We start from the raw sequence: 25335 nt of genomic DNA on the forward strand, positions 1-25335 counted from the left end.
CCTTTTTAATGATTCCTAACATCCTGTTTGCTGTTTTGACCGCCTCTGCGCACTGCGTGGACATCTTCAGAGAACTATCCACAATGACTCCAAAATCTTTTTCCTGACTCGTTGTAGCTAAATTAGCCCCCATCATATTGTATGTATAGTTGGGGTTATTTTTTCCAGTGTGCATTACTTTACATTTATCCGCATTAAATTTCATTTGCCATTTTGTGGCCCAATCATTTAGCTTTGTGAGATCTTTTTGAAGTTCTTCACAATCTGCTTTGGTCTTAACTATCTTGAGTAGTTTAGTATATCTGCAAACTTTGCCACCTCACTGTTTACTCCTTTCTCCAGATCATTTATGAATAAATTGAATAGAATTGGTCCTAGGACTGACCCTTGGGGAACACCACTAGTTACCCCTCTCCATTCTGAGAATTTACCATTAATTCCTACCCTTTGTTCCCTGTCTTTTAACCAGTTCTCAGTCCATGAAAGGACCTTCCCTTTTATCCCATGACAGCTTAATTTACCTAAGAGCCTTTGGTGAGGGATCTTGTCAAAGGCTTTCTGGAAATCTAAGTACACTGTGTCCACTGGATCCCCCTTGTCCACATGTTTGTTGACCCCTTCAAAGAACTCTAATAGATTAGTAAGACACGATTTCGCTTTACAGAAACCATGTTGACTATTGCTCAACAGTTTATGTTTTTCTATGTGTCTGACAATTTTACTTTTAACTATTGTTTGAACTAATTTGCTTGGTACTGACGTTAGACTTACCGGACTGTAATTGCCGGGGTCACCTCTAGAGCCCTTTTTAAATATTGGTGTTACATTAGCCAACTTCCAGTCATTGGGTACTGAAGCCGATTTAAAGGACAGGTTACAAACCTTAGTTAATAGTTCTGCAACTTCACATTTCAGAACTCTTTCAGAACTCTTGGGTGAATGCCATCGGGTCCCGGTGACTTGTTACTGTTGAGTTTATCAATTAAGTCAGTGGTATTTCGAAGATCGCTGGGATTGCTGGTAGTATAGGGCCTGAGGAGAGAGTCCACATAGCCAGACTATCCTGCTGTCAGGGTGCCAATGCTTGAGATGATGGGGCATCCAGGATTCCCAGGTTTATGGATCTTAGGTAGCAGATAGAATACCCCTGGTCGGGACTCTAGGAGTGTGTCTGTGTAGATTTCTTCCTGTGCTTCTTCAGGGAGTCTCTTGAGCAGATGGTGTAGTTTCTTTTGGGAACCCCTCAGTGGGATCAGAGGGTAACGGCCTGTAGAATGTGGTGTCAAAGAGTTGCTTAGCAGCCTCTTGTTCATATTCCAACCTATTCATGATGACGAAGGAGAGGCTGCTAGGCAAGTGTCTGCTCTCCAGCTACTTTTCTATGGGAGTTGGGTTATTTAGGCACTGGAGAAAGGCAATGAAGTGAACTCTTGTTCACCCAAAGGTTACACATACACTGTCCCATCACTTTGAAGTTAACATTCTATTTACTATGTATACACTATTTACTATGCCTACACAGATAATCCAGTTACACTGATGAACATAAGGCAACTGGTCATCCATAACATGGATAGGTAAGCTGAAGACAATATATGTAATATTGTTAATTTCATACAGTGTCTCACATCTGTGATCTTGAGATTAACTGAACACAACCACATACATAATATAAAGGTGTGACACAGGACCAGAAAGGGTTACATAACTACCAGGCTCATTGACACAGATTCAACCTTTAAAGACACATTAAACTATATGTAAATTGTAATTAGGGCCATTTCATGTTAGTTAGACTAGAGCTTTGAAATGCAAACCTGTATTGTTAGAGAATTAGGGGTAATACTAATTGTATTTGTTATATATATACAGTATATTGTTAAGTATCAGAGGGGTAGCCGTGTTAGTCTGGATCTGTAAAAGCAGCAAAGAATCCTGTGGCACCTTATAGACTAACAGACGTTTTTGGAGCATGAGCTTTCATGGGTGAGCTTTCGTCTGACGAAGTGGGTATTCACCCACGAAAGCTCATGCTCCAAAGTGTCTGTTAGTCTATAAGGTGCCACAGGATTCTTTGCTGCAGTATATTGTTAGAGGTTAACAATGTAACTAAACAGTTCCGTCTATCACTGTATTCTGTTAATTCAGAGATCAAAAGGAAATGTTAACATTTAAATGAATTGTGAATGCAGTGATATCATTGTCTTAATTAAATCTTTGAAGTATATGATGAACTACCTGTAAATGGAGGGATTTAGGCAATTGCCTTGTGTTAACATGTGTACCTAATTACTGGTGATGCTTGGGAAATAGGAGGTCTACTTCACAGCTAGGGTAATTGCCCATTTTTCACCCAAGGACTGCATGCTGTCAAGAGGCTGCCTGGAAACTGTATAAAGGGCTTTTGGGACCTGATCCTTTCATCTCAAATCTGCTTAAGCTTCATCAGGGGAAGTGTGAGCCGAAAGACAGGTCTTCAGTTCCATCTGGATCACCCCGACATTGGACTGAACTCATGGACTAGTTGTGAAAGAATTCTTTGCAACTCTAAAGTTCACCGTCTCCACTATGAAACTGACTTAAGAACTCTGTTCATGTCTGTATGTATAATATCAGAGGGGTAGCCATGTTAGTCTGGATCTGTAAAAGCAGCAAAGAGTCCTGTGGCACCTTATAGACTAATAGACATATTGGAGCATGAGCTTTTGTGGGTGAATACCCACTTCATCGGATGCATGTCATATCCATGGATCCGACGAAGTGGTTATTCACCCACAAAAGCTCGTGCTCCAATATGTCTGTTAGTCTACAAGGTACCACAGGACTCTTTGCTGCTTGTATGTATAATGATCTTTTAAGCAATCCTCTCTCTTTTTCTTTTTTAATAAGTTTTGGTTTAGTTAATAAGAATTGGCTGTAAACATGTATTTGGATAAGATCTGAAATATTTGTTAACCTGGAGGGTAATGCATCCTATCCTTTGGGATTGGTAGAACTTTTTATATGATGAACAAGATTTTCAGTAATCTTCATCATGTTTGGCTTAGCTGTCTGGGTAGGAGCACAAAGGCTGAGTTGCTTTCAGACAACTGTATTTTTGGCTTCTGGGTAACCAGTAAGGCATTGTGAAGGCTGTTTTGTTGCTGGCTTGGTGAATCTAAGTATTAGAATAACCACCAGTTTGGGGGATTGTCTGCCCCATTCTTTGCAGTTTGCCCTAATTGAGCAATCTCAGTGTGCACCCCCGGGATCTCGGTCACAAAAGGCAATTAAGACATGAAAGGGAATTAGCATCTAGAAGTTAATTTGGTTACATTGTTACTCTGCTAACAGTTACTCCTGGGGGAATTCAGCACCACTGTGCAATGCAGAATTTCGCAGAATTCCCTGTTTGCTCTGCAGAATATCTGGCTGCCACTGGATTCTGTAGAGGCCAGCTCACAGTGAGTGGAGTGCCCAGCCTGCTAGGGCTGTAGGCTGCACGCTCTTTGATCCTCATTCTCCCTGGTACAGGAAAGGGCCTGGGAGACTCAGCTAGCTCTGGCAAAGTGTGAGGAAGGGCAGATCTGCACCACACCATGTCTCCCATAAAGAAGTTGGGGGGAGTAAAGGTTCTGGGGTGCTGCTGTCTGGGCTGAGGGCTGCCCTGTAGCTGGGCTCTGTGGGGAAGAGGTGCTTGTGTCTGGGGCCTGCCTTGCAGCTGGGCTCTGAGGGGAAATAGGTATGGGTGTCTGGGCACTTGGGGCCCCACATAGCCCCCTCAAACAGCCCCCAGCTGGAACTGGGTTGTTGTGGTGGTTTCTTTAACCCTCTAGTCCTGGAGGAGTCTTTTTGGCTGATGTCTGCATTGTTGATATACATGTTGATATGTATTTTTAAATAAATTGCCAAAATAATTGAAACTGGAGTGCTTATATTGTGTTGTTTTGACAAATAAAATATGCTGAATTTTGCAGAAAATTAAAATATTGAGTGCAGAATTTTTAATTGTTTTGGCACAGAATTCCCCCAGGGGTATAACAGTGTATGGGTACATAGACAAACACACTTAGCATCTGTCCTTGATTTCTTTTACTACAAATGAATGGGTTAGGGATTGCCGGTCTAGTACATCTTGAAATTCAAATACAAGTGAATTATCCTGAAACAATTGTAATGCCTCTTCTTAAGTTGTTATGGGCCGTACACAAGTTGGCTGATCTGCCAGTGTCACATGCCCATAGGCCGTCATCAGGATCAGAGCTCTTGTATGCTGGGTGCTGTGTAACCATATCTATAGAGAGAGACCACGTCTGCCATGAAAAGCTTACATTATAACTAGACACGACAGAACAAGTAATGCAACAAACAGAGCAAGGGAAATGGGGATAAGAGGATGAGGTTATAATGGAAAGGTTACAGTTATTCAGTTTTGTTATGTGCGTGTCTTATGGTTCAAAAATATAAAAACAAGCTCTAGACTTTATTGATCCATTCGTGTCTCTAGAACTATTTACTGTTACCATACTATTCTCTTCATTTCCCCGCCCCCCCGTAGTCCATTCTATGGAATTCCTATCCATCCCCATTGCCCATCCATTCACCTGGCTGTCTACCCTATGCTCTGCTTCTTTACAGGATTAATTTTCAACTGATTTTTTTCAATTTTTTTTATTTCTTCCCTCACTTGAAACACTCAGTTCCCTTTTGTCCTCCCTTCACCATTCAACCAGTTTGCCTTCTCTCTCCATATCAACCCCAGCCACCATTCCAGAGTCATTCTGCTCTTCCCTCCCCAAAAACCTGGGGCGGCTATATGTATTTTGCTGCCCCAAGCACAGCGGTCAGGCAGCCTTCGGCAGCGTTTCTGCGGGAGGTCCGCTGGTGGTTCTGCGGGTGATCTACTGGTCCTGTGCCTTCGTCGTACCCTCTGCCGAATTGCCGTGGGACCGGTGGACCTCTCGCAGAAAAGCTGCTGAAGGCTGCCTGACTGCCACCCTCAGAGTGACCAGCAGGGCGCTCCCCCTCCCCTGGCTTGCCGCCCCAGGCACATGCTTGCCTGCAAAGACTATTCCCAAGTGAAAACTTGCTGTTATAGGGTAGAGTTTTGAGGAGAAGTTAAGCCTCTGCTCAGGGGAAATCCTGCTGTTTATTTTAGGAGGACTGGGAATCTTGGCACAGTTCTCTTCCCCCTGCTGCTGCCACTCATGTAGCAGCCAGTTCTCACCCCTCCAATATTCCCCATGACTCTGGCTTCATCGCTGGGAGAGGGTGATAATGGTTCTCCTGCATCAAGTGGCTTTAGATTGTGTGTGTGTGTGGGTCATCTGGGTGAAGTACTTGCGGGGCACCATACCTCAAAACTTTAATAGCAGTGTTATACGCTCTTGTATCGTCAGATCAACGCACTGAACTAACACACAGTCTGTGCATGTGAATAGGTTGTCTGTTAAAGTTACTGAAGTTGTTGCTCAGGTTTTGTGTTAAAGTGCATGTTAGATGATGTTGGGGTACATAGTGCTTTTCGGTAAGTGTTGGAGATGGAGGTGAATGCCTTACGGAGTGTTAATGTATCATCTGTGCTGTTGTAGGCAATATGAACATGGCAGGGAATGCAGAAGACTTTTCCCTTCACTTTATTTTGCCATGTTTCCAAGATTTTGGGCTGGTTGAGTGCACCCTGATGTGATCTTAACTGTTGGTAAATGACGTTTATTTTTGTGTTAAAGAATGTGAAACTTCTAGTAGATCTTGGTCTCTGATGCATGGGAAAAGGAATATGGGGTAAAGGTGAACCTGAAAGGGTAAGCTGACGTGCAGATTTCTGTGTATCTTTTGCAACAGATGATAATTTTGCCTGAAAAGTGCAGGGAGTTGCATTACCTGTATGGGAATTAGTGTGTGTTATCCCCAGATTTAGTAAGAGCACTGCAGACCTGTCGTGGACTGGATTTATGTTGTGGCAGTATAAAGCCTTTCTGTGGTTGGCCATGAGTCTTTGTTTTAAATGGTGAAAGCAGTTTGATCGTATTAGGGACTAATCATTAAATGTCAGTGTTTGAGTCACATAACCACACAGAAAAGCATTTCAAATTCATATTTGCTCTCTAATGCATGGGAAAAGAAATATAGAGTAAAGGTGAACTTGAAAGGCTAAGCCCAGGGTGGCCAACCTGTGGCTCCGGCGCCACATGCGGCTCTTCAGAAGTTAATATGCAACTCCTTGTATAGGCACCGACTCCAGGGCTGAAGCTACAGGTGCCAACTTTCCAGTGTGCCGGAGGTGCGCACTGCTCAACCCCTGGCTCTGCCACAGGTCCTGCCTCCACTCCACCCCTTCCCCTGAGCCTGCTGTGCCCTCGCTCCTGCCCTCTTTCCCCCCTCCCTCCAGAGCCTCCTGCATGCCACAGAACAGCTGATCAGGAGGTGTAGGGAGGGAGAGGGAGGCGCTGACCGACAGGGCTGCCAATGGGTGGAAAGTGCTGGGAGTGGCAGGGAGCTGATGGGGGAACTGTGGCTCTTTGGTAAATGTACATTGGCTCCTTCTCAGGCTCAGGTTGGCCACCCCTGGGCTAAGCTGAGACATGTTTGTCAGTGTCCGAGTCACATGACCATACAAAAAACATTCCAAATACTTTTTTTTTTTTTGTAATTTGCATTTATATTATTTTGTGTTGTACCTAAATCCTTTCCTGAGTTGAGACTGTCTGCAGGAAGTTTTAACTGAAAACAAATTTGTTTCTGTTTTCAGTATTTCTGATTTACAATCTTTTAAACTCTAGCTTTTATACATAGATGCTTTGCTTTGTAACAAAGGAGATATTGGTTGTGAAATTCTAATGTTAGTATGGGTACCTCCTCCCTACTTTTTTCTACAGACTTCTGCTTGATGAAATAGATTTGTCACTGGATTAAAAACCGTGATAGACACACATCTGTATATGGTAATATGAAGTTTCTTTTAAAATCTCCAATCCCCTGTCTGAAGGCAGCCCTGCCTAGAGTGCCCTCTTGCAGCAGGCCACAGCATGACATGCCTGCCTCAGTCCCCCCTCCCCTTCAGATTCTCCCAGTAAATCCACTTCAGGCCCTCTTGCCTAAATAATATACCTTCTTGGGGCCAGTTAATTACCAAGACACAGTTCATTGAATCCTCAGCAAAAGTCTCAAATATAGTCCATTTCCCACCTCTATTGTGTATAATCCTCAAAACCCTGCTCTTCCAGCAGATAACCACACTGGCCCCTCTCCTGGGAGTCCTTCTATACCATACTCTGGTGTAGTCCACCATACCCACGCTCCTCATCAGTCCTCTTCAGTAACACAGCCAGGACAGCCCTTCCAGCTCGAGTGCAACCCTGCCCTTCCCACCATGAACTCCACAGCCTCTTTGTTGGGGGAGCATCCCTCACTCCCCTGGCTCTCTCACTGCTCCCTTGGATCCAACTCTGTGGTGTGGAGATTTTGGTGGGTAAGCCCCTCCGTTGCTCCCAGGCTTTCAGCCCTCTCTGGCCCTTGGCTTCAGCTCTCTGGCTTAGAGCCAGCAATCACCTCCCGCTGCTGCTTCAGAGTCTTTTGGAACATTGCTTAGAAGATGCTGACTTAATACTCCTCCTCCTCCTCCTAGATGTGGTCTTTGGTCTCGTCCAGAACAATAGACAACTGCTTCTACTGGTGATTTCTCTGGGATGGTGTTTTTGTCATTTGCTGTGTTTCATCACTGAAGCTGCTGCTGAATATCTTGGTGGCCTTATCTCAGATCTTGTGCAGCCAGACGAGGTCGGTAATGTCCACCTGCTGCAGGAATTCCGACTGTTTGCAGTTACAGACTGCCAGCAGATATATGGGGCCTGTCGCCTCCACCATGGTTCTATCCATCTGTCTGCTGCTAGGCTGGTTACTCTTGTGCTCTCAGGCCAGGCCGGCTCCATGCCCCTTCCTTGTCCTTGGCTTTGGCTCTCTAGCTTAGAGCCCACAGGCACCTTCTTCTGCAGCTGCTGCTTCTCCTGGCTTCTGCACTTTTCAGCCCTGCTTGGGGATGTCATCCAGCAAACATCACTTGTTGCTCAACTTGCTTTCAGCCTTCCTCCAGAAAACACTCTTCCCTTCTCTGGGTCTCCTGCTGCCTCTGATGCTCCCTTATCCTTCATAGCTGCTTCTGATTGGCAAAGTGGAGCTTGCACGGGGGAGCTGGACCTATTTAATTTAATTGGGTCAGCCACCTTGTGACACCCTCTTCTATAACTTTTATAAATGACAAACTCAGTGCATTTGATAGCCCGGGAGACTGAAGTCCTCTCTTTACCCACAGAACAAGTATGCCATTGCAGTGGGGATACAGGTTTCGCTACATTGCTCTGATAGTGTCTCAGTGCTGGTCTGGAGTTAGCACCAAAGGGGTGAGAGGGTAGTTCTTTTTCTATACTCATTAAATCTGCTGAGATGAAACTGTCAGCAAGGATGCAAATTATGATGTTGGTCTGTGCCCTCTAGGAATTGGGCTGGGACTGACTTATCATTTCACATAAATCACAGCTGTCAGATTTTAATAATTTTCCTTTGCTACTGACAGAGGCTGAACCCGTGATCTAGAGGTGAAAAGCTCTGTATTCCATTATCAATCCCCTGAGCCATCCATATGTTCCTTTATCTAAAATCCTTGTTGTCCTCTTAAATAGAGTATGGGGTAAAAATCTGGTGTCACTGGCATTTGAGAATACTCTAATATTGTCCACTCCAATAGTCCACTGTGCTTGTGAGGGCACAGAAGTTAAATATAGCAATAATTTCTTACACGCTAGGGCTTTTCATGAGAAATCCTCAGTGACCGTCGTTGAAATCCAACCATATGGCAAAACCATTTTTATCTTAAAACCATTAGCTAAGAACCTATTGCTACTATTAATTGGAAAATGATCCACAGCTCTGGTAAATGGCATGCTGAGAGCTATTAACTTCAGGCTCCTGCTAAGAAAACAAATTTCAATAAAATACTGTTAAGAGCAGCAAAATTGTACTAACACATCTGTCCATCATATCAAGATTTTTTTTCCTTATCTCTAGAGGCTTTGGAAATTGTGTTGTCATTTTTATTTGTCATCCATTATTAATGTTTATTGAATACAGTCGAGGTGCTTGGTCCTGTAAAAAGTACAGTAGAAGACAGTTTCTGACAGAACAGTTTGGACATGCAAACTAGGTTGATCTCAAAGCAGAGTAAATAATATTATTAACCTTGCAATATGAAGCGTGTTTCAGCAGCTTGCAAGATTGGGCACAAATTCCTTTTTTTTTTTTTAAAGGGAGAGTGACTTTCATGGTCATCTAAATTTTCATCATTTTTGAGATAAAATTTCTCAGCAAATGGCTTAGCAAAATTCAGTGTTCAGAAAATTGTAAATGCTGTACTCAAATTTATACTAAGTTTTTGATAAATTTTTAAAAAGTTACCTTTTACATTTTACTTTTTTCTTTTTTCTTTTTTGTTGTTGGTTTTTTTGCCTTGTACAAACTCCTAACCAGCACCTTCCTCTTTTCTTAGATCATGCCTGTTATGACATAAAAATATTTTCCTCTTTCCCATAACATTTGTTGCTCTCTTTCTTAAGTGTCTGAAGGAGTTTGTCAGTCTTGGTTTTGTCATTTTGCTGCCCATTTTATTTTATACCACTTGTTTCCTAGGGATATTCTTATTAACCTGTATAAGGGTTGAGTCCACATTGATATCCAGAGGTAAAAGAATCCATTTTTCAAAGCTCTTTGGGAGACTAAATATGAACGTTCTTTTCTCTTGCTCTACTTAGTTGTTCAGATCTGAAGTTTTAACATTTTATTTTCTTTAATTGTACATATGATCTGTATAATTTGTGTGTAATTCTGATCTACAATGCTGCCTCTCTGGATGTGTTTATTATGACTCAAAACATTTAATTCCAGCTATTATCTGTCAAATTTAGCACAAAGAAGTTCCATTAACTCCCTGGATGAAATTGCTGTACTTGTACATCGCTTTTAGTGTTTTTAGCCTTAGAATTCACTTCTAGAGAATTGATAAAGTAGCTCAAAATGTTTTCAGTGAAAATTAAGAAATAAGGCTGCTGAAAGATGTCCTGAGTCTTTTTGTCAGTGATGGTGGAAAAGATAGGTGAAAGAAGATATTGGAATGTTGTTACTATTGAGACTTGAGTCTCACTGTTGCTGTCTGTTGGGAGCATTTTTCTTCACCTGTATTTGAATTCTTTCTGGTGATGTGATGGCAACTATTCTTTATCTATATATTGCTGTAATTCCTGGCTCCCTGAGAGGCTGGTTTGCTTTCTGTATTTTTCCATGATAGATGAGATGTGTAGATTTGATCAACTTTGCAGTCTCCATGTTTGAAAGTCTGAGGGATAATCACAGAATCGCAGAATACCAGGGTTGGAAGGAACCTCAGGAGGTCATCTAGTCCAACCCCTTGCTCGAAGCAGGACCAATCCCCAGACAGATTTTTGCCCCTGATCCCTATATGGCTCCCTCAAGGATTGAACGCCTTTGCTGTGGAATTTCTCTTTTTACCATGTCTTTGAGGAATTGTGAGCCATGTTTATGGGTGCATTATGATGTTCTTGTGGAGTGGTACTTTCCTTTTTTTTGGGGGGGGGAAGGGGGAGAGTTTAGCCTTAAGAAATTGCATGTGTGCTGACATTAAGGTGCATTTTTATAATCTTATAAAATGAATATGCATGCCACTGCAGAACATGCCAAAGAAATAGCAAACCCTTAGCCCAAAGAGTTGATAATCTAAGACCGAAGCAGGTATGATGATGTATGTCAAGGTTCCTTTCCCACTCTGGACTTTAGAGTACAGATATGAGGACCTTCATGTGAATCCCTAAACTGAATTACCAGCTTAGATTTGGTTTTGCTGCCACCACTCCCAAATACTAACTCCCTTCCCTGGATAGTCTTGAGAGACTTCTTCACCAAGTTCCTGGTGAGCACCGATCCAACCCCTTGTATCTTAACACAAGGAGAATTTAACCATCCCCCCTCCTTTCCCCCACCAGTTCCTCGTGAGTCCAGATCAAATCCCCCTGGATCTTAAAACAAGGAAAAATCAATCAGGTTCTTAAAAAGAAGGCTTTTAATTAAAGAAAGAAAGGTAAAAATAATCTCTCTGTAAAATTAGGACAGAAAATAACTTTATAGGGTAATCAGATTCATAGAGCCCAGAGGAACCCCCTCTAGCCTTAGGTTCAAAGTACAGCAAACAGAGCTAAATCCTCTTAGCAAAAAGGAACATTTACAAGTTGAGAAAACAAAGATAAAACTAACACGCCTTGCCTGGCTGTTACTTACAAGTTTGAAATATGAGAGAGTGGTTCAGAAAGATTTGGAGAGCATGGATTGATGTCTGTTCCCTCTGAGTCCCAAGAGCGAACAACCCCAAAACAAAGAGCATGCAAACAAAAGCCTTCCCCCTCACCAAGATTTGAAAGTATCTTGTCCCTTTGTTGGTCCTTTGGGTCAGATGTCAGCCAGGTTACCTGAGCTTCTTAACCCTTTCCAGGTAAAAGGATTTTGGTGTCTCTGGCCAGGAGGGATTTTATAGTATTGTACACAGGAGGGCTGTTCCCTTCCCTTTATAGTTATGAAATGTACAACAAACACAAAGTGAACACAGATTGGGATCTCATAGCTATCATATTTCATGGGGTAATTTTTCAAAGGTTAGAAGGACTCCCATATGCTTATTGGGAGACAGCCCCAGCCTTATCGGGTGGTGTGGGAAAAAAAGTACAAAATGTGGAGTGAGTGAAAGAGATGGTTGTAATCAGATGAGAAGCCTGTATGAAATACAGGGAAACCTTACAGATTCACTAAGCTTTCCATATCTACATCAGCCCTTGTTCAACAAGTTAAATTCTTCTACTATCTTGTAAAGTTTGTATTTTGGAAGGTTTGCTTTCTGATCTGTAAATCTCATTGGATATTTGTGGTAGCCAGTATTGGATTGTTGTCCTTGCCTTTTTTTTCCTTTTAGAATTTTGTGAATGACACTTTTTGCTAAAAAAAGAAAAGAATGAAATGAACTAAAAATACACAAAAGTGGCTCAGAAATACCAGAGACAGCTTGTAGAGGAATTTTTTTTCTATTAAAATTTTATGGAATTGCCCAAAGATAAAAATACTTTGGGAAACAGCCAGTAAAGTGTGTCACATGAGATGCCAGGAGGCTTTCTGGTGTTCCTCCCGGGATTTCTAATAGAGAAAGTGTATAAAGTGATCAATAAACAACTAGGAATGCATTTGTTAGCATGGCAGTACATGTGCAGTCACTATGACACAGAAACAGGTTAATGTTTTGAATAGATCTACATGGCATTGTAGAATATAGGACACTACTGTTGGGATAAAATGAAGGAAATAAATAGGACAAGAACATGGAAAGGGGTAACATTGATAATATGGAGTGTATCTGATCACTTTGAAACGTTCTGCAAGATCTGCCTGTTTTCTAAAACTTTTTTTTTGCCATACTGTAATCAAAGTGTATTAAACTAGCATACAAGCATAGCATTCCAAAATCTGGGAAAGATGAAGTGGAGTATTCTGTATGAAGTCCGCTGTCTCTATGCTAATTTACCTGTCCAGTATTTTATATAATTCGGTAATGGGTACTATAGGAAGCTCATGGATAAATATTTCTGGAATGTAGAAAAGAATCACCAACAGTACATTATTGTACTTGATGTGGTGATTTTATATATTTAATTTTGTTATTTAAATCCAAAGAGGACTGGAAAAGAATGCTTACACCCTCAAAAAATTTTAGCGGGAACTTAATTGTACCTAAGGATGCATAATAGTTTTCATTCTAACCACTGGTTTTCGGTTGCTCCTAACGTGTTAAAATTTTCCAGACTGAGTCTTTGCCCACAGATGAATCTTTCGGTAAGTTTCAGAGAAAACATATTTAAATCTTTTTGAATAAGACGAGCGTGTGTAAGGGGAAGGAGATGGGGTGGATGGAGAATATGCATTTCCTGTTACAGAAACATTCTGGCAACTTGTCTTTTTTTCCTTCTGGACTAGCTGGGGTTTAAAAGTTGGCATGGAAAATAGCCCTCATTATGGAAAAACATACTTTCAAATGGCATTCTTACTTTTTTGAGGAGAAGGTTTTATTTCTGAATTTCTTTCAGCGATCAGTCCTGTTTACTACTGTTAATTACATGAGTAGCTGAAAGAAAGTTATACTTTTTTTTAAAAAATCCTAAAATTAACCAATTTGCTGATCTTTCTTTTCTTTCTGTTTTGTCACTTTTTGAGCATCATCCGTCCTCCTCTCTGCCTATTTTCCTCTTCCATCACACCTGCAAGGTGAAACTTGTCCATAGTCTATTTCTCTCATAGCTCCTGGTGACCCAGCAGATGCCAGGTGACTCAGAGATGAAAAGCAATAAAGCATAATCATTTCACTAGAACAGAGAGGTTTCCTACAAGATACACCAAGTATGAAATTTTCCCTCTGGTGTTACTGTTCTTACCCATGTTTTCTGGGCAGAAGCAGCAGCACTGACATGATCTCCCCCCGTGGAGTTATCCTGCACAGGAATATGTGAAGTTGGGGGAGAGGAGGTGGAAAATGCAGAATACCTGCAATGACGTGTCCAATTGAGTCCCCGTGATTCAACTGTGAAAAATAATATTTACAGGTTCAGGTGCAGAAAGATATCACTGCAGTTTTTTCCTCTTCCGTGTGATATGTGAAACTTATAGGTATTATCTAGGCAAGTACTGGTATTGCTCAGCAGACATCTTTCTTTCACATGTTTTCCTTATATGCTAAAGCATTTAGTATTTATTGAAAAGATAAATATAAACAACATAACTGATGAAAAATCGTTCATATCTGAGATGCTCGTTTTTCATACATGCATACAAAGCAAGTTTTATGTGAAACTTTATTTGGAACTCCCTGGCTTTATTTGGAACTTCCAGGAGTCTGAAAATCAAAATACAGAATAGGCTTCTAATTAAACACAGGTTTTTTTATTTAGGAATGCTCAGTTTCTTTCCATTTGGATTTTTACAACAGAGTGTAAAATTTATCATCAATGTAACTCTTTTTAGTTCAAATCAAACTATTCAGTGTATATGCTGTTGGACGAACATTTATTTGCTGTATTTCAGCTTTCTCTTGCTTCCGTTCTCTCCTCCTTTTTTTGGAGAGGGTATGGAGTAAAAATGTATGCAGTATTTTTACAGCTTCCTAGTCATGGATTTCCCTTCTTCCAATGGTTACTCAACATGTCAGAATTAATTTGAGTATTGACATGAATGCTAAACACAGGACCCATATTGTTCTGGAAAGAAGTGAATAAATTACCATGTTCATGCTGTGTGTAATTGCATAGGTAGCAGCCATGCTTATGGTTCTGAGTCAGGGATCGGCAATCTTTCAGAAGTGCTGTGCTGAGTCTTCATTTATTCACTCTATTTTAAGGTTTTGCATGCCAGTAATACATTTTAACGTTTTTAGAAGGTCTCTTTCTATAAGTCTATAACATGTAACTAAACTATTGTTGTATGTAAAGTAAATAAGGTTTTTAAAATGTTTAAGAAACTTCATTTAAAATTAAATTAAAACCAGAGCCCCCTGGACCAGTGGCCAGAACCCGGGCAGCGTGAGTGCCACTGAAAATCAACCCGCGTGCTGCTTTCAGCATGCGTGCCATAGGTTGCGTGCCCCTGTTCTGAGTGGTCTCAATTGTTTAACACATCCATATTTCTTTATTTGCTTCATTGTAACAATGGAAATGCTGTTCCCATGTTAAAAGAAAGCTGTGAGAATTCTCAGCCATAAACTCTGAGTTTTCTGCATTCTAAATGCATGTTGTTTTTTATGATGTCTTTGCTTATGTGAACTGATATTCAGGTGCCAGCAGATGACTGTTGTGAGCCTGTGATCCTTGGCACCCCTTTGTTCACATGCTAAACCAGAGGTCGGCAACCTTTGGCATGTGGCCCATCAGGGTAATCAGCTGGTGGGCCATGAAACATTTTGTTTACATTGACTGTCCACAGCATGCCTCCCCCCCAGCTCCCAGTGGTCACGGTTTGCCATTCCTGGCCAACAGGAGCTGCGGGAAGCGGCAGGCAGCATGTCCCTGTGGCTTGCGGCTTCCTGCAGCTCCCATTGGCCGGGAACAGCGAACCACGGCCACTGGGAGCTGTGGGGGGCTGTGCCTGCGAATGGTCAATGTAAACAAAATGTCTCGCAGCCCATCAATGGATTACCTCAATGGGCTGCATGCCAAAGGTTGCTGACCCCTGCCCTAAACAGTACTGCAATGTTTGTACTGCCTTGTAAGTCATCATTTCAAAAGTAACGATGCACTGGTCAATGATGTCATTGTGAAATGTATGTGGCAATGCTGTTTGGCTACTCACTGATGTCATGCTTTAAAGTCTGTGACTTGTTTAAACATGTTTAACCAGGCATGTCAGGGGAGTTGATAAACAAGTTTTCTCCAGACAAAGGAAAGAGACCAATACCTCAGACCAGATATGGCTAAATTCAGTGTGCTATTCATTTGAATAGAAGATTGCAGAAAGAACATTTACATTGTAAAATTGCTGCAGGAAACATCCTGTGGGAGCACACTAGGGAACACCTTAATGAAGATGGAGTTGGCATTGTGGAGGAGACAAGAGACTAAACTCCAGGGGATCAGTTTGACCTTGGAAACAAAGACAAACTTTGAGATACAAAGAGACATTGTGGCTCTCAGATCTGGGTACCCCCAGTAACATGTTACACTGGTGCAGTCAAACAGAATTTAAACACAGCTTACTATTTTAAATGAGGTTTGCACTTCAAGCACCAGTAAAAAATAATTTTAAGTGATTCTCTAGTGAAGAGATTAGGAAAAGTTAAAGATTAGTTTTATTATTTTTTTATCTTTTTTTATTATGGGTGAGGAAATAGGGGAAAACAGGAAGTGGACAAATGAGTAGACATGCTAAAGGAAATGAGGGCAAAGTCATCGTCCTCAACAAGGCAGCCACACAACTCAAACTGGCTAAGATAGAGTTACAGAAGTTGGATGTGGCAGAGTGGACTAAAAGGATGGAAATGGCTAATATAGAGAAGGATAACGTTGCCAGGCGTCTGGTTTTTGACCAGAATACCTGGTTGAAAAGGAACCCTGGAGGCTCTGGTCAGCTCCATTGACTGGCCCACTAAAAGTACAGTTGGTGGTGCAATGGGGCTAAGGCAGGTTCCTTGTCTACCATGGCTCCTGGAAGTGGTGGCACGTCCCCCTTTGGCTCCTAGGCTCAGGGGCAGCAGGGAGTTCTGTGTGCTGCCCTCGCCCTGAGTGCTGTCTCACAGTTCTAGGTAAACGAGCTGGAGGCTGAGGGCACTGGGACCACGCTGGGGCCGGGGGTGCTCCAGTGGAGCCGCCTGCCTGCCCAGCACTGAGACCATGCTGGGGCTGGGAGCACTCCGGTGGCACCACCTGCCTAGCACTGGGGCTGGGGTGTTCTGGCCACACTGCCCGCCCAGTGCTGGGGCTGGGCTGGGGTGCTCTGGCCATGTTCCGGCCGCACCACCTGCCTAGTGCTGGGCCTGGGAGTACTCCGGCCATGCCGCCCGCCCAGATCCGGGCCCAGGGGCACGTGGTGGGGGCAACAGCTGCGGGAGGGTGGTGTGCTCCGGGCACCGGTGGGAGAGCAAAAGGGAAGGGGCCTTGTGCAGAGAGGGAGGGGCTGGAGGCTAGCCTCCGCAAAGGGTGTGTTCACCATGGTTGTATTGCAAAGGTTTCAAATTACTCCTGAAGTATATAGAGTAAAATTTTAGAGGTCTCAGAATGAATGATAAGTTGAGTCATAGAGAATATGAATATACATTTTGTGATTTGATGAGAAGAAGTGCCAAAGCGAAGGAGGCAGAGAATTATGACCAGTTGTTTGATCTCTTAATTGAGAAACAGTTCCTCAGTATGAGTTCAGAAGAGATCAGACAAGCTATCTGGGATAAACCCATTGGCTCAGTCAAAAAACTTGCTGATTTAGCTGATACATATATGCAAGCTAAAGGATCCAGTGACTGCAAGCCACGTGGGGGGAGGAGGGTGGGCAGAAGCCTGGAGTAAAGTAGGTGGACTTCATTTTACTCCTGGGAAGAAGGAGTGTGGTTAAGAGTCCAGGCATTTACCACCCCAGAACTGATCCCATGCCCTGTGCTAAATGGATCTAAGCCCACACCCTGTCCAGCCCAGGTTAATGTAGCTGTCATTAGCACAGAAGTGCCTCTGGGAGCTTCAGTAAATTCCATATTCACCTCCAACAGGTCAGATCTCACACAATTAATCGAAGTTGCCACGGTGAATTGCAAAGAATGCCTAGGTTGGAGAGAGGCTGGTGTCTGGATTTCGCTGGTCAGGGAAATATAGGTTAAAACAAAACAAAACACCACGTTACCTGGCCAGGAAGAAGATCTCCTAGCACTGGGAAGTGTGAGAAGTGTCTACTCCAGCCAGGCCTAATGAGATAAAAAGGGCCAGTTAACCCTGTGACAGCCTATGCTTGGAGGAGAGTCAGGCTTGATAAAGTTTAATGGCTGATGAAGTCCCATTGCGGGAGGAGCTGGAGTAGGCATAAAGAGAGGAAATTTGTGTTGGGAGGGCTACAGGGGAAGTAGGCTGCAGTCACTTCCCAGGAGAGGGGAAGTGTGTTTGGGGCTACAGCACTGAAGTAGTCTGTGGTTATTCTCTGGGGGGAAAAGAGTTTGGGCTGGTAAACCCAGAGAGAGGAGGGACCAGATGATAGAGCAGAGATACTGCCATGGGGAAGGACAAAGGCTCTGGTAATCCTTACAAGCAACTAGTTGTGCCTGCCTAGCACCATGAGGAGTTAATGTTGCTGGCCATTTACTGACCTTTTGGTCATCACTTGGGGTCAGAGCATAGGCATAGTTTGACTGCTGTATTTGGGAGGGCAGCATGTGCCTGCATGCTGAAACCAGTTCCCCTGCCTGGAGTGGTATCTGTGGGGGGGGGAATGGGCTTGCTTAACGGGGAAGCCCCAGCTGCTACTACTGTTTGCTAAGTGTGGGAGTTGCTGCAGTGATGCTGCTGTTCTAGTGCCTCTTGGTGGTACTGTGCCTGCCTTTCTGCTGTGGCTGCTGCCAAGGGGATGCTGCATTCCAGGCTCCCTCTTCCTCCTTGGCCCACCCCTTCCTCTGGCCCACCCCTCCATCCCCTTCTCTTCCCCCTGCCCTATCCCACCCTCCTTTCTAACTGCCTCTTTCCACCCACTCCCATTTCTCCCACCTGACCCCTTACCCTGCTCACCTGTGAGTACTCATCATTGTACAGGAAACAGGATTGTAGCCATGCAGGATGTTCAGTACGTATAGAAGGTGGCAGAGACAGGCACTAGAACCCAGGAGGCGGCATCCAGTTGTAGAGGCATCAACCCGCAGTGGTCACCCTCACCCAGCAGAAATAGCTCCATTCAGCTCCCCATTCAGTTGCCAAGGAGAGGGGCTGAGTGAGCCAGAAACAGTGGGGTGGGGGTGGGGGGAAGGAGGAGGGTGCAGTGGGGGTAAGACAGCGTTCCCTCTCCCAGCAGGCCTAGTAGAGCAAGTCCTACAAGAGCAGTTTGGTGCTCGCAGAAATCGGGGGGAGGGGACAGTGGCATGTGACTCTCTGTGCTCCCTCATCTCCTCAAACTACATCCATGGGGCACAGAGACCCTACAGTAGGCCAAAGCAGAACTTTTATTGGCCAAGGGTACAAAATAATGTGAGGGACTATTGAACATTTCTGAGTTTTCTCAGAACAGAGAGAGAGATTCAGGACCCCAAAAAGTTTCTTTACATCCCTTGCCTGTGATAAGGCATTTTTAGGGTCGTTGTGGGCCCTATGCTATGCCCTACCCAAAAGGGGGAAGATACCTTGGTGGTAGTGGATTTTGCCAGTAGATATCCAGAAGCAGTAGCTCTAAAATTAGAAGCTGACTGTGGCAAAAGTTCTTTTCGCTATTTTCAGTAGACTGCGTTTCCCTAAAGCAGAGATCCCCAAACTGGGGCATGCCCCTGTAGAGGCATGTAGAAGAACTTTTTGGGGGGGTTGGTGGGGGCATGCAGTGGGCCCAGGCCAGCCTTTATAGGGAGTGCGGAGGGAGCACCATCCAGCCTTGCCCCGCCCCCAGCTCTGCTCCAACTCCAGTCCCCACTACAGCCCAGCTGTGACTCTGCTCCCAGCCTCAGGCCCTGGCCTAGCCCCCAGCCTCAGCCACCTTACCCCTGTCTATGTTCCCTTCCACCACCCCACCCCCAGTTTGAGAACTGATGTTCTAGGACGGCGGGCCCGATGCCAACTCTGTTCACATATCTATTCAAGTGACATCATCATAGGACCTAATCACATGAGCCACACCATCAGGGGCTCATTCACCTGCACATCTACCAATGTGATATATGCCATCATGTGCCAGCAATGCCCTTCTGCCATGTACATTGGCCAAACTGGACAGTCTCTCCGCAAAAGAATTAATTGACACAAGTCTGACATCAGGAATCATAACACTCAAAAACCAGTAGGAGAACATTTTAACCTTTCTGATCATTCAATGACAGACCTGCGGGTGGCAATTTTGCAACAGAAAAGCTTCAAAAACAGACTCCAACAAGAAACTGCTGAGCTGGAACTGATATGCAAACTAGATACAATCACCTTAGGTTTAAATAAGGACTGGGAATGGCTGAGCCAGGGCTGGGCTAGGTGGACCTTTGTTCTGACTCATTATGGTTGTTCTTATGTTCAGTCCTACAATAAACTAATTAAAGATTTATTAACTAGGAAAACAAATTAGTTATTTACAAGCTAAAGTAGGCAACATATATACATAAATGAGCTAATCTCTGGTTCCCAAAGGTGACAGAGTTGTTGTGTCAGCACTGGATGTCTGGGCTAACTCAGGCTGACCCTGGGGATCTCTGCTTTTGTTTCCTAGCTCCACCCCTTTGAGAGTCTTTGTCAGATGCCCTGGGGTACAGTCTGAACTGTGGAGCCCCTGTATCCCCTTTTAGTTTCCTGCCCGGTATGTCTCCTTGCACTGCTATGCCAGTAAACAATGAATCTCTCCAGATTCTGTTCACTCAGCCATCAGTATGCAGAGTCGCACCCAGCTAAGTGCATGAAGGCTCTCCCAAGCCACTCGTGAACTGTATACAGAGAGACACCAGCCTTGCACTCCTAAAATGTGAATCTTACACTTTTTTCAAGATCTTTTTGATAAATGCAAGCCTGTTAATTAGTTTGCCACTCCTTCAAAGGTTAGTGGACATCCTCCAGCCTTTGAAATCTGAGCAGATCCATCAAGCATTTTAGACAAACTCACTGGTTTAGATTAAGCAACAAAATAATTGTATTAACTAAAGATAGATTTTTAAGGGATTAGACATGGTAGTCATAAAGGTCAGAGTTGGTTACGTAAGACATAAAAAAACTAAACACTCATTCTAAATCCTAAACTTTATCAGGCCAAGCAAGGTTTGAATCAAACAGGTTTTTCTTACCCTACTGAACTTTGCAGGCAGTTTTCAGTTAATGGCTCATACTAACTAGAAAGCTTTCTAGTAAGGTCCATCCCTTCCCCTCAGTCAAGGAGACTTCTCTTTTGTCTTCCAAATGATCTTGCTTTCAGGTGTCGAGATGGGGAGGGAGTGGAGACACAATGATGCCACTGTCCCTTATTTATACATTTCTCTAGGTGCTGGAAAAATCTTTGTGTCATGGGGTTAGGCACAAAGGTGCCGATTTTCCCACTTTGCCCAGTGGGTGCTGGCCCCCGCCCCTGCCCCTTCACTCCATCCCCATTCCATCCCTCTCCACCCCATCTTTTCCCATCCCAGCCCTGCCCCCATTTCATTCCATTCCCTTCCCCCAAGTCCCTGCCCCTACCCTGCTTTCTCCCCTGAGTGTGGGACATCCTCACTCCCACGCCCCTTGGAAAGTCCTAAGCTCCACCAAACAACTGTTAAGTGGCGGGGGGTTGGAAGCACTGGAAGAGAGGGGGAGGAGCAGGGAAGCAGCACGCTCAGAGGGGGGGAGAAGGAAGCAAGGAGGGGGGAGGTCGGCTGCTGGTGCATGCGGAGCACCCGCTAATTTTTCCCCATGGGTGCTCTGGCATTCGAGCACCCATGCAGTTGGTGCTTATGGTTAGGCAGCCCCCATAATGTATGTGCTCAAGCAGCTGTCTTTATTTACTACTTCCCTGCTGGAGAATAGCCAATGATAGTTGCTTAACACCTGGCTGGCTGTTGGTCAGTCCTTTGTTATCTCTGAGGAACTGAGTTCCCAGACTCATAATGTATTTCCATAACATATAGCAAAATCTCAAAGCTTCATATACAATGAAGAGACACATGTTTCAACAGGATGTTAATGTTCAACAGATTGTGACTTTTCAAATGATATCTCACAAGGCATACCTTGTCCAAAGCGCATCATCCAACAACGGTGGTGAATACGTGGGTACAGGGGGTACTGTGTGTCACAAGAGTCCAAACAGCAGAGAGATGAAAAATCTTCATATCCATTATCTTTATTTTCTACTTCCAGGATTCAAGCTGATGGGACGACCTTTTTTGCACATAGCCTCTTCATGGGTATGAGAGGGCTGTTAATCCAGTCTTTGTATCATGATGTTCCATTATAGCCCATTTAATTTTGATAGTCCTTCTTGGTGGGCGGGGAACCATGCCTCCTGCCTGGGTTCACAAGTCCAGAGCAGGTATTTTTATACTTTATAAATCAAAACTTATATTTCTTCTTTGAGAGCTTGCTCATGTGCATTCCATGTCAGGTGTGTACACACTGCAGCACCGTTGCCAGAAATTTTTCCCAGTGGTATCCATAGGGCTGGATCTGACATCCCCTGGAGGCCTGTGCTAATGCGTTGGTATAAGGGGCACTGCCCGCTCCGTGCCCTCTGTTCCTGCTTACTGCCCGTGACAGTTGCTGGAATAGTCTTCTCTTGCATTCGTAAGTCTTTTCCAGTGGCTACTATATTGTATTCTGTAAATAGTTAAGTTAGTTAGTTAGAGTTAGCGTAGTTAGATAGTCTCTGTCAGGAACTTCATTCCCAGGATGGGGCATGCCCCATTCCCCAGGATTGAAGCCATGTGCAGCCTGTGCTAAACCCATGCCAATGAGTGATCCCTACTCTAGCTATTTTAAGTGCTTGAGGGGAGGCTTATGTGCGGGATAAGTGCGGGATCTGCTATATCTTCAAGCCACATTCTCAGGATTGGGTTGAAAGCTCTTCTGATGGAAGCTGCGCTTCAACTGACCTCTGAGCTGGGCCACTTGGAATCATTATTGAGCACATTGGCTTCAGTGCACAGTGCTCCGTCAGCACTGGAACCCCTTCAAAGCTGTTAGTCATCCTCAGCACTGAAGAAGCTGCATAAGAAGTGCATTGACAGAAGGTGCTCCCCAGTCCCGAAAGCGGACCAGAGAGACTTGAGGAGTAACATGTGACCTATGCAAGGTCACTCACCTTCCCTGCAGAGGCGGGCATTGGTGGAGTTGACACCGTCCGGAACGTTGAACCCAGACCAACATCCACCTCGCACACCAGGGTGCGGTCAAGCAAGGCGTACCATCCTGCCTCAGTTGAACCATCTAAAACAGTCGCCTCAAGGTGGAAGCCAGTGCTGAACTCTCCACAGTGGTTCCCAACTTTGTGTTGGTCTCCATCGCTGGGCTGATCCTAAGGGTCGAGGTGTCAGTAGCCAGCAGGCTGGCACTGGTTATCCAAGTCCTGGTACCGGTCATGGAGCTCAGACGTCAGTCCCTGATCTCATGGCACTGGTCTCCTGAATCCTGGCCCCGAACTTCCGAGACATGACACTGTTCACCTGAGCCTGGTCTTCAGAAACCGAGTTCCTAGTACCAGGCACCAGAATCCTGATGCCGCTTGTCAACCTCCCATTGCCAGTTTAGAGGCATTTCTCCCTGGCTCCCCATCATAGCCGGTAGGATGGTACGGCCATGGCTCCGCCCTGGTCATCATGCAAGGAGTCCTCATTCGACTCTTAGAGGGGCTGAGTACCCCCTCAAAAGAGGCACTGTCACCCAGCATACCCAATGGATGTTAGTGCCAGGCCATCTGTGGGCCCTTGGCCCCCAGGACAGTGGCCCCTCCAGTGGTAGTGCTGGAACCCATGAGGGTTCACTGAAGTACTGGGGCAATTCTCCAACCTCCCGGACCTTCGTGGTCTCCAAGAGGCGAGCTGTGCCCTCACTCCAGCTGGTCCTAAATCTGGGTACAGACTTCAACCGTGGTACCAAAACCCTGGCAGTGCCCCCTGCAGAGACCATCCCTGCAGAGGTTGAGTACCTGGCCCCTCCTTCACTGGTGGCTTCCTCGTCCTCATCCCCCAATGAGGCACTTGCAGGTCCCACTAACCCCCTGCCCCTGGATGACTTCAGAGCCCATCAAGAGCTTCTTAAGAGAGTTGCCTCTAACCTGGGCCTGGAGGCTGAGGAGCTGGCATAGCCAGCGGATGGCCTTTTTGATATCCTGGCTCTTGCAGCCACTACCAGTGGCTCTGCCTGTACACAAGGGTATAGTTAAGTTAGTGAAGGCCCCTGAAGACCCTGGCATCTTTATCCCTGATGTCTAAGCTCCTGGGGAAAAAAAAAGTACTATGTACCTATAAAAACAAAAAAAGAGGGGGGGCATTTTAAATATATGTACTTCCACCTTGCCCACCAGTCTCTGGTGGTCTCTGCCACCAACGAGCGGAATAAGCAGGGCCAAGCCAGTGCTACCCCAAAAAACAAGGACACTACATCCATGGACCTCTTTGGCAGGAAACTTTATTCCACCACTAGTCTCCAGCTGCATATTGTGAATCAGCAGTCACTGCTGGGGAGGTACAACTTTAATGTGTGGGACTCCCTGGCCAAAGTTAAGGACTCCCTGCCCCAAGATTTGCGGCAGGAGTTTACTGCTATCTTGTGGGAAGGGAATGCAGTGGCCAGAATATCACTCCAAGTGATCTTGGATGCAGCGGACTCAGCAGCCAGGTGGATGGTATTGGCAGTCGCCATGAGGCAAGGTTTGTGACTGCAGTCTTCGGGGTTGTCCCAAGAGATTCAGTAGCTGCTACAGAATCTTCTGTTTGAGGGCATTTCCTTATTCTCAGACCAGACTGACACCAAACTTCATGGCTTTAAATACTCTCGGGCTATGCTGTGGTCTTTGGGCTTTTATACACCGGCAGCCTCTCAGAAACACTTAAGGCTCCAACAACCCCTGGCATCATGCTTCATGCTGCTCCTCTCATGGAAGGTTGAACTTCAAGCCTTAACTTCGGGTCCACCCTAGACAGTCTTCTTTAAAGATAAGGTCCAATTGTGCCCCTACCCTGCCTTTCTACCCAAGGTGGTATCACAGTTTCATGTCAACCAGGATGTTTTTCTGCCTATCTTCTTCCCAAGCCCCACAAGTCAGAGGAGGAAAGATATTTGCACTTGCTAGACATTAGAAGGGCCCTAGCCTTGTATACTGATTTTACAAACCCTGTTGGGAAATCAATGTAATTGTTTATAGCTGTTGCTGATATAGTGAAAGGTCTTCTGGTATGATCGCAGTCGCAGATATAGTGAAAGGTTTTTCAGTGTCGGCATAAAGGATCTCATTGTGGATCACAGCCTATATCAAGGCCTGCAATGAACAGGTGCGGGTTCTGCCTCCGGCCATCGTGAAGGCCCACAAGTGCAAGCATTTTCAGCAGCCTTCCTTGTACAAGTACCAATCCAGGAGATCTGGAGGGCCGTGACTTGGTCATCAGTACACACCTTCGCATCCCACTATGCCATCACTCAGCAGGCCAGAGACAATGCCAACTTTAGGAGAGCTGTGTTGTAGTTAGCAAGCCTATGAACTCCTAGCCCACCTCCAAGACACTGCTTGTGAGTCACCTGACATGGAATGGACATGAGCAAGCACTCAAAGAAGAAAAACAATTATTAACCTTTTGTAACTGTTCTTTGATATGCGTTGCTCATATCCATCTGTGACCCACCCTCCTTTCCCGCTGTTGGAGTTGATGGCAAGAAGGAACTGAGAGGGTGCAGGGCCTGCAGCGCCCCTTATACTGGTGCGTGAGTTCAGGCCTCCAGGGAGGGCCAGAGAAGGCCCTGTGGATACCACTGGGGAAAAATTTCCAGCAACTGTGCATGCAGCATGCACACCTGACATGGAATGGACATCTTGAAGAACAACAGTTACAAACGGTTGGTAATCATTTTATTACGTTATAACATGGAATACAGACACTACAAA

The 25335-nt window shown here is 44.7% G+C and overlaps 1 protein-coding gene across 1 annotated transcript in view; it reads left to right on the top strand.

The window, feature by feature from the left end:
* The first annotated feature begins 6904 nt into the window (after nt 1-6904).
* Nucleotides 6905-25335, top strand: part of USP54 (ubiquitin specific peptidase 54) — a 233412-nt gene continuing 214981 nt past the window's right edge. Inside the window, 2 exon segments of the mRNA XM_030568176.1 lie at nt 6905-6923; nt 7607-7758. The gene's annotated coding sequence lies outside the window, so the exon portion shown is untranslated.

The sequence above is a fragment of the Gopherus evgoodei genome, chromosome 7 (assembly GCF_007399415.2).
Source record: "Gopherus evgoodei ecotype Sinaloan lineage chromosome 7, rGopEvg1_v1.p, whole genome shotgun sequence".
Classification (NCBI taxonomy): Eukaryota; Metazoa; Chordata; order Testudines; family Testudinidae; genus Gopherus; species Gopherus evgoodei.